Here is a 13,382-nt window from a genome sequence, read left to right on the forward strand (position 1 = left end):
AGTTTTTCTTCATGGTAAGATACATGAGGATATAGTTAAAATATTATTTCTTCATGAATCATGATAAAGAATGATAAGTTATTATCTACAAAGGCTATAGTCAAAAATAGTGTTTCTTTATAATTAAGAAACACAAGACTTTATATATCAAAGTTATAGACAAATGACGTTTCTTCTTGAAGAAGAAACATAGCACATGATTGGCAAATAAAGAGAAGGAATTCATATCAAAAATATTTTATTCAAACAAAAAAATCAGTCAAGGTTTAAAGCTATCAAAACTAGACTAAAGGTCTGTAGCCTGATTAAGAGACGATCCGGATATTTATATATATCTATATTATAATAGGTTAATCAATCATTCATTCATAAATGTTTTCAAACGAGATCACCACATCATTCAGAACAGACAATCACATGTGAAAACTTTAAACCTTTTTAAATCAGTCAAGATAAACGGGTTGTTTATCTTAAACAAAGTCAGTCAAATATTTTAAGAGATTACGTGATCTCTAACATAAAGATTTAAAGGATTACGTGATCCCTAATTTACAAGATAGAAAATAAAAAGCAACTCAGACCGAATACACATGTGTCTGATTCCAAACATAATCAATCTAGTCTTTCAATCAAGGTTACGTGGCCGCAGACAAGAGATCATAATAAAAGTTTTCCAATGGGCGTCAGTTCCGGAGAACCGTAATTGTGTGTGTATGGAAGTGGCACAAATCCCATAAATAAGAGACGTTTCTGCTGAGATTGTTCAATAAAACTATCTTGTCAGTCAAAGAAAGATTTATAAAATGTTTTTAGAGTCAACGATTCACCAACATATCGCTGACGTATTTTCCCCTCATATTTCAGGAAAACATATTAGTACATGTAGCATTGATTTAGAGCCATTCTTGAAGATAGACGCTCGCAAGATAGAGATGACTCAGTTTTAAATGAATAAAATATTGTAAACAATATCTAAATATGATTTGTAATATCAAACAAGATTTATAAAATCAAACACTCGGGTATTTATTATCTGAGAAACCCTTCAAATAAATTAATATTTTATTGTAAATAAATGTTTCAAAATATTTTAATATTTTATTATATAATAAAGACTTCCGCTAAATAACTCGCAAACTCTGATATATTTACAAAACATGTACCAACTATTGGTCACATGCATAGGCCCTAAGTCGGGGTGTGACATTGAAAAACCTGAAAATGCGTAACAGATAGTTTCAAAAGAGAAGATCGAAATACTTAAATTGTTAAAATGTAGGAAACAAGCTTTTGTTTCCTGCTCCAAGGGTTATTCATCTTCCATTGATCCATCTTCTGGTGACTCATCTGCTAAAATAATTTTTTTCTTAAAGATAAAATTATGTTTGGTCAGTTTATTGTTGACTGAGATAGAGATGTCTCGGGAACCCATGTCTAGCTAATTGCTTAGTGTATGCATGGCCAGTCAAGGAGGAGTATCAACAATATTTGGTACTTTGATAGTGATTGCACCTGAGATATGATGGGAGACGAATCATTGCTATTTGACGCTAAATCATTCGATGGTGGATTCGAGTCTTTCTCATAAATGACATGGGAGAGGAAAAAACATAGAAGAAGAAGGTTTCATAGGTTAATTTGTGCTTCAACAACGTCAGCCTTGTTCAAAAATCTCAACCACAACTTGTCGAGTGTTTCTCAAACTCACCGCGTCCAACTGTTTCTCTCGAGTGATGAATTCAACATTAGTTGCTGGTTTCGGCTTAAATTTATTCAACACTTTTATACACTGTGATAATGCATGTTTGAGAAAGGTTAACCCTGATATCAACTTTGCAGGTCTTTTCATATAAAAGTTCAAACATGCCTAATTTGTATCTTGTCGAATTTCTTGGAATGATCAAATTTTACTAAAATCATATCTTTTAGTATATAAATTTGTAAATATTTTCTTATATGTGTCACAAATTTAGAGGGAGAAAATGGGTTTGTTAACTCACCGAAAATATTTCAACATTATTTTATAATTTTCATGTTTTAATAAAATTAAAAATTGTTTTCAAAAATAATGTTCTTGGTTTAAGAGGGAGTAAAGTTCTTTAACTGTTTTTGGAGAAATTGACCCGACCTTAGGAAATGATAATAGTTTGATTGAATGTTTCTAACTCATGGATAAATTAGGCTAAAAAGAGCAATAAGCTCATAATCTGATGTGTTTGATAGGCTTCGTATGCTTAGTAAGAACCTAAGTGATATGAACTAAAACCTTCTAGATTTAGTGGTCTTGTTATTTGAAAGGTTGTGCATGTCTCAAGATACCTATTTCCGAATGACAGGCAAAAATGTGATTATCCAGTCATATATAAGCCCGTTAGTGGTTAGTCACCATAAAATGTTTACAGGTTTTATGATAAAGAAAATCAAAAGAAAAAGTAGAAATAAACCACAAAAGTGTTTGAATGCCAAATCAACACATATTGTTAATAATATGCAAACATAAAGGGGTATATTAGAATCACTTAAGGTGGGACAATAAGACTATCAACAATAAGTCCTAAACACCTTAAGTGAAGGCCTGTAAGACCAAACTGCATGACATGTAAGTCCATGGTTCAACCTTTACTGTTTGTGACGATTTGCAAAATAATGTTCAAAGTTTATTGTCTAAAAGAGTTTTGATCAATCACTAAAGTTAAGTCGGGGTGATCCGAAGAAAACAAAATGAGTATTGAGAAAATATATTAGGCACCATAGTTAACGTGATTTAATATTGCAATCATTCTCTTTCTTGTAAATCTCCCAAAGCCGAGTGTATATGCATTTTATTTAACATTAAAGGAATTTAAAAAGTTAAAAGGTTTTTATTTAAATTTATTTTATTTTGTTTCTCTACATTTGATTTTATTTTGTTTTATTCTTATGACAATTTATTTTTATTTTTTGTTTAATTTTAGTTTATCTCACTACAAAAAATTAGCCTAGTTCAACCTTTATTTTACATAAAAATCTGCATTAAGTGAAGTTGCATTAGACCTAATGCAACTTTTTTTTATCAAATAGCGCAACTATTTCATTCAAATGCAACCTTTTTAAAAACGTTGCATTTGAAAGAAACAGTTGCATTATCTAACAAAAGGTTGCATTTGGTCTAATGCAACTTCACCTAATCCAGTTTTCTTTGTAAAATAAAGATTGTCTTAGGCCAATTTTTTTGTAGTGTCTAATAGTTACGATATGATTTTATTAAAGCTGGCTTTTCGGTGTCAAGATCTGTCATGCAAAGTTTGTTAAACGGTTGGAACCGAAATGAATTTTTAAACAAGTTGAGGTTGGGGTTGGTATTATAACAAAGTTCAGGATTAATAGAAGAATGTTTTTGAAACTCGGAGCCCGTTTTTGAAAATTAACCAAAATATCATTTACTTTTTAGTTTTTACCATATCACAGACAGTCAGGTCATTTTTTTAGAAAATATCATCCATCTTTTAACCATTCTAACTCTCTCTCTCACTCTTCTCCCGCGTTTATCACTTCTTCCTCTTCAAGAACACAAGTTGTCATCAAATTCATCAAAACTTAAATCTGCATCAAAACTAAACCATGCCCTTATGACCCTATATTGAACCCCATAGTGAACCCACATCTCAATGAACCCTTTCTCTGAACCCCATATGACCCCATACTTGTTCATTCGTTACAGAAAAAAACTCTACTAATACGTAAAATGTGTATATTATAGAATGTTTTTGTTATGTTCTAATTTTCTTTAAAAAAAAAAATCCAAAAACAGAAAAACAAAATCAAAAAAGAGAAAAAAAACAAACCTTATTATTTTATTGCATGTCTTGCTTTTACATTTATTTATCTTTTTGGTTATTTAGTTATATTAGTTATAACTTCAATATAATTTTGGTTATTCTTTTTTATGAAATTGGGATAAAAGATAAATTTTTTGGTTCTTTTTACTTCTTTTATTTTTCGGTTTTTTTTTGTATTATAATTTTTAATTTTCTTAAAAAAGGTTTTTTTTTTTCAAAATGGTTCTCCCAAGGTCACAATTCTTAGTTATAACTTCAATATAAATTTGTTTAGATTATAATAACTTGAAAATCAAAAATGTGTTTACGAGTCAACTAAGATCAGATTTGTGATAGGCCATGGGGGTATTTTTTAAAAATATGGTAATTGGAGGTTATTCGAGTTTACCAAAGATAGTCAAAATTAATCGGGTCTAGTAGTGTTTGGTCATGTTCATAGCGTATCATTAACACGTTATTTTCATGACGCTTGAGAGATGAATTCGTGGTTTATAATCTTCGAAGATGCTTGTTAAGATTGCGGAGCTCGAAGAAACTAAATTTGAAGATGGTGATGCGGATAAAGTTAACGACAACGCAAAAACTTTATTGCGGTCATCGTTCTCATTGATATATTGTTTTTGCTATTTTTCTTCCGTTTCTAAGGAAATTTTTGGCTCACCCTGTAAGAATAAATATATGGATATGTATATTTATGTATGGCCTACATGATCATTTATATTATAATAGATCAAACTTAATTAATTATACCTTATTATTATATTAGCTAGGTAATTGTTGATGGACCAAGTTACCCTTTCTTGCTAATCAAGGGTTTCCCCTTGGGTGTATATAAATATATGGAGAGACTAATTAACATCATTGAACATAACCCTAAACCTCACATAACAATTTCGTGACCCTCTCTCCCTCTATATTATTCGGTTTCTCAAGAACCCTAATCCCCATCACTAATATACATCCTAAAGGGGAACCCGACCAAGCTGACTGTCATGTCGATTGGATCTTTCTCATCAGCCGTGGCCTCTCTCTCTCTCTGCTATGACAGGTATGTTTTAGTTGTAGGTTTATCATAATATTCATGTATTCTATTATATACATGAAGAACTGATCAATACACCCGTGTTTCTTTTTGTTGTTTACTTTTATTTATTTAAGCATGTATTCATGGGAAATGGGAAAACATGTGATGAGAGTAATAAGAGTTTAGATTACGAAGGACATGAAGTGTAAGACATTGCACATTGAATATACTTTTAGACAGTTGCAAGGCTTAAATACAATTTAGGGTTTTGAGACTCTCATTAAATCGTTATTAATGACTTCTGATTGACCGTATTGCGTGAGACGTAAGTCTTAGCCAGGTGGGGGTGTTACAGTATCATTGGCTACGTTTAATTATTTAGACGTGCTTTTGTGATTTTAATATGTTTCATTTGTCAATAGTTAACAGTTTTAGGGGCATAGCTTTCATGGAGTCAGAGACGGAACCACAAGGGTGTCAGGAGGGTCCTTTGACCCTCCGGCCGGCAAAAATGTCTACTAATATGGCACCTGTAGTCCACAATTTATTTTGGTAGTTTGACCCTTAAAACGTCTTTGGCATTGCTAAACGAAAAGAAATCTGAAGCAAATATGCCGGATTCTTGTTTTTCTGGTTGACGCCGGCAGCTGTAAGCTCCAATGTTTTCATAACCGGACCGGGAAGCGAACCGGGAGCCTCACCGAGTCACCGGTTGGACCGGTTGGACCGGTTGAACCGGATTAGAAAACCGGTTTTCCTTCTAAACAGCTAAAAATTACATGTATGAACGGAATTACAATTGAAAAAAGACTTGGCACATGAATCATCATAAGCTGATAAAGAAGCATCCAAGTTTAAGCAAACATAATCCTAATTCATACAAATCAACCTAAGGTTTAGCAAAAAATATAATCCAAATTCATACAAAATCCCAAGTTTTAGCAAACATAAACCCGATTTAAGCAAACATAACATAAACCTGAATACTTATAAGTAACTTAGAGAGCATCTCCATTATTATCATCATCAAGTGTAACAAGTTCTTCATCATCTTCTTGTACATTCATATCTTCAAGATCTTGTGTTTGCAAATTTGAAGTTCCAAGGTTACTTGGTGGCTCTTCTTCTAGCATATTCTCCAATTCATCATAATCAAGTTCACCTTCGCCATCTTCGTCAATCACCCAAAAATCGGTTATATCAATACTTTCATAATCCACCGGGTCGTAGGACCTTCTATTCTCATTGACCCTAATAAATTTAGATGTTAAATTACTCATTGTGTTTATAAATATTATGCAAAAAATAAATTAATAACGAAGATGTCATTTATATTATACCTATTATGTAAAAGCAAGTTATAATGGATATATACGAGGTCACTAAGCCTTTGATGCTCCAATCGGTTCCTCTTTTTCGTGTAGATTCTTTCAAAAACACTCCAATTACGCTCACATCCGGAAGAAGATGCGGTTTGACTTAAAATTCTTATCGCAAATGTTTGCAACTCCGGAACATCCGTACCAAACACTCTCCACCACTCATCTAAAAAAAGTTTGAACATATTAGTAGAATACTAGAATTCATAAACTAACATTATTATTCAAAGTTAAAAAACATACCAGGACGGTGACTCTTCACTGAAGCCAAAGAAACTGGTCGACTAAATTCTTCACTCTCTCGATCACGAAACATGCATAACTGTGTTGTAAGCTTTACAACATCTAAATTCGTCTTCTTCTCAATCATGTCAAGAACACTTTTAAATGCATACCGCTTTTCCGAATCATTATTTGTATCGTATTGAAATATTGGATTTAACCAATTAGCAGCTGCATGCAGATTCTTACGCAACATCTTATCCCAACGGGCATCAAGAATATCGGTATACTGCTTATAATTACGTTCTTTATTGCGAAAAAACTCCTTGATGCCTTTACTTGCCCTATGCATACCTTCGTACACGTAACCTACTGAAGGTTTTTCATTAGAGTCGCAAATACGCAAAATCTTTAAAATAGGAGCCATGACCTTCACAATTATTAAGCAATTATTCCAAAATCTTTGATCTAAGACAATTTGTTTCACATCCTTGGCTTTTGGCAGTTTCAAAACTTTCTTGAAATCATTAGAGGTAACCATAGCTTGCAAATCAGATTTGTGGTCACATAAGCTTTGCAATGCAATGAATGTTGTAGCAAAACGAGTGGCACCTGGTCGAATTATTTCTGTCCATCCTCTTCTTTTCCTCAACCAATTTAAAGGCCACTTATGGTTATAGATGAAAACAGTCACCCGAGATGCAAGCTGAACCAATTCAGTCACCGAAGGTATCTCAGTAATGTCCTTCAAAATCAAATTAATGCAGTAAGCTGCACATGGAGACCAACTAAGCAAAGGATACTTTTCAGTTAGCAATTTTCCTGCAGCCTTGTAGTTAGTAGCATTGTCGGTTACAAAATGAACGACATTCCTATAACCAACTATGTTAACGATCTCCCCAAATAGGTTTCATAAGTTTTCAGCATTAGACTCAATATCGGATGCATCAACAAATTTAATGAATGAAGTCCCTTTTGGACAATAGACCAAGAAATTAATGAGAGGCCTTTGCCTAACATCCCGCCATCCATCGCTCATAATAGTACACCCAGATTCTGACCACAACCTTCTTTGACCTTCAACCATGAGTGCAACTGATTTCTTAGCATCTTTTAATAAACTCACACGTAACGCATGATAAGAAGGCCCCGTATATCCATGCCCCATAGAAGCTACTTTGCTCATTGCAATTGGAAAAAGAGGAGAGTTGGCTGCATTCATTGGTATACAAGCATGATAAAACCACATGGCGACAGCTAAATCCGTATCATGCAATCTTTCTTTACTTTGCCACGCTGATTTAATTGAAGGTTGAGAAGCATCATTTATTCCTCGTGTGAAATATGAATGAACGCCTATGGATGAAGAAGCTTTCCTTTTTGCCCGAGTTGTTTGTAGGGTAACTATATGTGCTTCTTCATCTTTACTCTTTTGCAAACTTTCTTCAAAAGAGGTTTTCATAAGATGCTTGACATCAACGGGCACCTTTGTACATGATGCTACATTTCCATTTATTCCACCAAGGTGTTGCTTCATTCTATTAATCCCCCCTCCACGAACTACTTTATCACAAAAACTACAAAGTATAATTTTTTCCCCGCTTCATCTTCAGCTTCAGAAGCATATTTCCACACAATGTCCTTTTTCAAACGAAGATTTGATTGAACACTAGGTTGGGATTGGGGTTGATCTTCCTCTGATGATGGTGTTGAATCCATGTTCTACAAAACATAACAAGTACAAAACATAATAATCAATAGTTAAATACAAAACAATGAAAACATAAAAAATACAAAACATAATCAATTCAAGAAATAATAAATACAAAATCCAATAAATACAAAAGACAACAAACAGAGAACATAATAGATACAAGATTGTATTTAAATGAGTGCATGAACTATCAAGTTCTGTACTATGTATCAAACAGGTAAACAACTCAACTTCAAGTCTTCAACAATTCAAGCTTTATAAGTTCAATATTTTCAATTGTTGTTTATAAGATTAATAAACAAGCACATATTAAAAATAGTTCCAATTACAATAAAGAGGCAGGTAAGCGGGCAACAAGCTGCGCCGCCACCCCCTTTTGAATGGCAAAACCGATCCTACTGAAAACAAAGTTATCGTTCTTCGGCGTCGATAGTTACTGTGCACGACCCGCTGAACTCTTTTTAGAAACGCAACAGCATCGGGGGCAAGAGACCCAAATGTGTCAAAAGCAAAAGGAATGAAGGCGTGTTGATTCTCCACACACGCCTTCTCGTGCTTAGCAATTTTTCCTGCTTCTGCCTTTAGCACGGCATGCCTAGCAACAAACCCGGTGTCTCTAAGCCCGACAAGAGGGGACACCCGAGTAAGGTCCACACAAGCATGCTTCCCCCCGCCCATCCAAACACAAGAATGTCCGCAGGTCGGAGAGTAGACCTTCCTTCACGTGGATCCGACAAGAAATTCACAGGAGCCACTTTTCTTGCCGAGATTCCCGCCCGTTTTAACACATCACAAAGGACATCTCTGACCAAATCATGTCTATATTTGAACACAGGGAGTTCTTTGCAATGAATCGCGTGTTCACCAAAATTATCTAAACAAACCTTACGACAGACCGGGCATGACTCATCAACTGGGAACAGTGGGATCATTAAACGATATTTAAAAATGGCTCGGTACTCCACTGCTGACATGTGCTGGCCTAACCCTTCGATTGGGGTGACGGTCAAAAAGTCTTGAGCATGAGGAGCCTGAAGACATTCTAATACCGCTCTTTGACGAGAGGACATGCCAAATAAGAATAATAATTTGTAAACAAAATTCGGAATAAAACGAATAATAATTTGTAAGTTCAAAAATAAGAAGCAACTGAAGCTATTAGAGATATTGAGAATATACCTTGAATGCTTGAAATTAACAACTTGAATGTTCGAAATCAACAACTTGGATGCTTGAAAGTTAAAATCAACAACTTGAATACTTGAACATGGATGCTAATTTCTTCATTTTATCATTTATGGATTTTGGTGGATGTGGACATATGACGATTGACGGCAGTAGGGTTGACAAATGAAAAGGGAAGTAAATAAGTGAAGATATGGTCCCAAATCTCCAAAAGCTAAAGTAAATGAACCGTCCAAAAGAAAAAAAACATAAAAAATAATATTTTTTATCATCAAACGGTTCAACCGTGAAACCGGTTACCGGTCGAACCGCACGATCGGTATGAACCGGCCGGTTTTCTTAATCCCGAACGAACTGTATGTGATCGGACCGCTTTAATGACCGAATCCCGGTTCAACCGGTCGGACCGGCTGAACCGGTCCGAACTTGAAAACATTGGTAAGCTCGTAACCATGGCGGTTCTTGAGTTTTAGATGGGCTTATTTAGTGAAGAAGATAACTTTTTGCATATGAGTTAATTGCTTACACAGTAAACGAGGATATTTATGTTACCCAATGTTAATATATATGATTTATTTGATTTTTTTTTCACATTGATTAGTTATAAAATATTTATGTACCCACTGCTAATATATACGAGTATGATTTATTTGACTTTTTTTTAATCTAAAAATTATTTATTTCTTTATTTTTTACAAGTTCTTTGTGCGCTTGTAAAAGAAATGTAATTAATGTCTAGAATATGATTATTACCTAACAATAGTTCTTTTACTTTTGGTATATATGTTATTGGTAAGAATAAAAGTTGCTGATTTATATTGTATGAGGTTGATTATAAAAAGAAAGTAAAGGAATATGATTTGTATAACAAGTGACAAAACTTTCGATGTAAAAAAGTTTATATTGTATTTGACCCTCCGCTCAAAAGGTTCTGATTCCGTCACTGTATGGAGTGGTTTCATAGCTTTAGATACGAGGCAGTTGTGGGCATCGACCACATGCAGGACGATCAATCACGATCAAGAGTACTAGTTTTCTTTTACCTCATTACTTTTATACACGTCTTAGTACATTTTGAGAGCAATGTATAATTTTAAGTTAGGATGGTGGCACTTTGTTTGTCATATTCTTGTTTGTTTATCCCATGGCACCACACAAATCACCTAATTGGCATCAATTTTTTTTAAATACCCGAGTGCTAAAAATATAAGTATAAATGGAAAATTGAAAGACATGGGAAGTAGAAATGTTGAAAAATTATGCGTATCTTTTATATTATTATCTTACCCATTTCCATGTAAGTATTTTGAGCCTAAGGGGGAGGGGGTGGTTCCATTTTCATCACCCACCACACCCAATGGTGGTGTGTCATGTCACCAAGTCCAAATCCATCACATGTGATGGAATTTGTTAGGGGTGGTGGTGTGATGGATTTTTTTATTTTATTTGAAACACCCCCTCCAACGGCTACCCTCTCCAACGTTCACATTTCTTGAAAATACCCCCCTCACAGCGTGATAGCCATCACGCACACTTCCCATCACACGTGATGGGGGACCGGCGGCAGTGTGCGTGAGGCCATCACGCGTGATGGTGGCTCACCACGCACCACCCCGGGTGCTCTAATTGAGCTAATAACTTATAATATATATAGTTATTCACATGCACGTTTGTTCTAAATGAGAGAATATTCATCCTTAACATTGGTGGTTGTGCGACTTATACTTTTCAAGATCATAAAATAAGCAATTATATATATGACTAAATGAGTACCGGTCAACAATTAATTAAACGGAGAACCTAATACATTCTACAAAACCTAGTCGCAAGTCAAAGCAACGATCGACAAAAGAAAAATGATCGCATTAATAAAAAAAAGAGGTTTACAATAAAAGGGTCGTTTACCGGTCAGACTTAAAAATCTGGATTTCCTGTTGCCTTTACAACACTGGGAATCAATATTTAGACTATTGATTCTAAATAAATCATTAGTTTACTTTAAATTAAAAAAATTTAAGTTGTACAATTTAAATGCCAAACTAAACATGTTACATGCACATCGTTTTCTATAAAGAATGACATTATCATAACAAGGTCTCAGAATCCGATTTCAATTGAGTTTTACCAAAGTAGGCCTCGGGTGACGGGTTTACCCTAGAACTGGAGATAATAGGCTAGAGATACCGCTGTTTGCGATCACGGGCATACGTGGTCAGGCTTTATTCGTTGGATGCTTATAAAAAACGACAACGTTTATAACATAGGCGACTAGTAAAAGACTATAGAAATACAATAAATAACATTCTTTTCTATAGTGCTTAATATATCAGGCTTATGTATTACATAGCTCGTTTACGTAATAACTAGTTTATTCTAGCTTTCTTTTAACTATTGTACTGGGCTGTCACAAGCCCGACTCCTATACCCTGGGAGCGGAGCCATGAACATTGAGTGGTGGTATTGGTGTTTATTTAAATAAATTTTGCAACGGAGTATTTCATCAGGACCGTAGTTAGGAAAAATAATCAGAGTTATAAAAACATCATGATTCTTATTTGTAAGGCCCTGGTCCCGATGTTCTACTTGGATGTTGGATTTACTCATAAACACAGTTTTAAATATCAGAGTGAATTAATCTTTTTGCGGAATATAAAAAACATCAAACATTCATTACAAAATATTAAAATCTTATCTTTAAACTTTCAAATTATCTTAACAAAAAACATCATAACTTTTCTTCACAAAATGCAAGTTAGCTCAGTCCGTATCATGTGTCCCCTTCAAGCCTGCTCCTTCATCCTATTTTCCTGCATGCATACTAAAAGTCAGCTACGCTGAGTGAGTTCTAGTTAATCAGGCTACATACATTACATTCATATACACACATACATACATACATACATACATACATACATACATACATACATACACACACACACACATACATACATACACACACACACATATATATATATATACTTATCCGTAGATACGTATTACATACTTAGCCTGCTTCTTTAATTCACACACACACGCACACACATTTTCATACCTGCATTCTTTACATTCATACTTTATACTTTCATACTTGCCTTCTTTCATACTTTCATACTTTCGTTCTTTCATACTTTCATACTTTCTTGTTTTAATACCTACTAATACATACATAACTATGTCTACGTTAAAAAGAACATTTCACCCTACTTCCTTGAGTAATATTAGGGCCCGGTTCCCTTTCTTCCTCGGCTTTTATTAGGGTCCGATTCCCTTCTTCCTCGGAAATTATTAGAGCCCGATTCCATTTTCCTCGGATATTATCAGGGTCCGGTTACCTTCTGCCTCGGATATTATTTGGGCCTGGTTCCTTCTGTCTCAGATATTATTAGGGTCCGGTTCCCTTCTGCCTCAGATATTATTAGGGTCTGGTTTCCCTTATGCCTTGGATATTATTAGGGTCCAGTTCCCTTGTGCATCGAATAACCATACAACCATACCATAGACATACATGTGTTCATATATGTTTTCTTGTATACTTCTAATTCTTTCTACATTTAATATCATTCATATATTATCATTAAACATTCAAATAGCATACACTTACCACTTATAGTAAGTGTAAAAACAAATCACATTGAGTATGCACACAACCCCGAAAACATAACAAGAAAATGGAGCTAGAAACTCACCTGAGTCCTGTTCTTCTCCGAGTTAAAGGTAATACCATTCCTTAGCTGTTCAAGGATAAATGTGTAATGATTATAAGTTTCAATTAAATAACTCTAAGTATATCATCTAATCAAGTCATCATTCTAATCGAATCCCAATTCTAATCGAATCATAACTCTTATCGAATGACAGTTATAATCAAATGGCAGTTCTAATCGAATGACCATTCTAATCGAATTACAGTTCTAATCGAATGACCTTTCTAATTGAATGACCATTCTAATAGAATAACTGATTCTAATCGAATCGAGTCGGAACTTCTAATCGATTCGAGTATGAAGTTCTAATCGAATTGAGTCTCAATTCAATTCGAT

The 13,382-nt window shown here is 34.3% G+C and overlaps 1 pseudogene across 1 annotated transcript; it reads right to left on the minus strand.

Annotated features, from left to right (window-relative positions):
• Positions 1-5,840: 5,840 nt before the first annotated feature.
• On the minus strand, positions 5,841-8,162 carry LOC143623408 (uncharacterized; annotated as a pseudogene). Its single transcript, XR_013151888.1, has 3 exons — positions 6,465-8,162; positions 6,183-6,387; positions 5,841-6,093 (listed from the first exon to the last, which is right to left on the minus strand). The product of XR_013151888.1 is annotated as an uncharacterized LOC143623408 (transcript).
• Positions 8,163-13,382: the final 5,220 nt, after the last annotated feature.

The sequence above is a fragment of the Bidens hawaiensis genome, unplaced genomic scaffold (assembly GCF_021521415.1).
Source record: "Bidens hawaiensis isolate Kalapana, Puna unplaced genomic scaffold, B.hawaiensis_p1.1 tig00003430_1, whole genome shotgun sequence".
NCBI classification, from domain to species: domain Eukaryota; kingdom Viridiplantae; phylum Streptophyta; class Magnoliopsida; order Asterales; family Asteraceae; genus Bidens; species Bidens hawaiensis.